This window comes from Arachis ipaensis, chromosome B07 (assembly GCF_000816755.2).
Source record: "Arachis ipaensis cultivar K30076 chromosome B07, Araip1.1, whole genome shotgun sequence".
NCBI lineage: Eukaryota > Viridiplantae > Streptophyta > Magnoliopsida > Fabales > Fabaceae > Arachis > Arachis ipaensis.
The window spans coordinates 203,762-204,133 of NC_029791.2; positions in this window are offsets into that span (position 1 = coordinate 203,762).

The following is a 372-nucleotide window of genomic DNA, read 5'->3' on the forward strand; positions in this document are numbered from 1 at the left end:
TATCTATCTTGTATTTTTAGAGCACATATTAATATTATAAAATTAAATTTTTTAATTAAAAATATAAAAAATTAAATTTTAATGTATTTATTTTATATTTATTAAATAAAAATATTTAAATTTTTTCATTAATAATAAATATATCATATATTTTTAGAACACATATTAACAAAACCCATAAAGATAATTGCTAACACATTTATCGATAAAACATACGTTGATTGTCTTATACTGTGACCATTATAATAATTATCAATAAAAAATCCTTCTAATGGTTACAAAAAACCTATAATTTGTTATTATAACATATAATAATACGACAAATATATAATTATCATAAAAAAGTAAATCAACTAAAAGAATTAGCTAGTA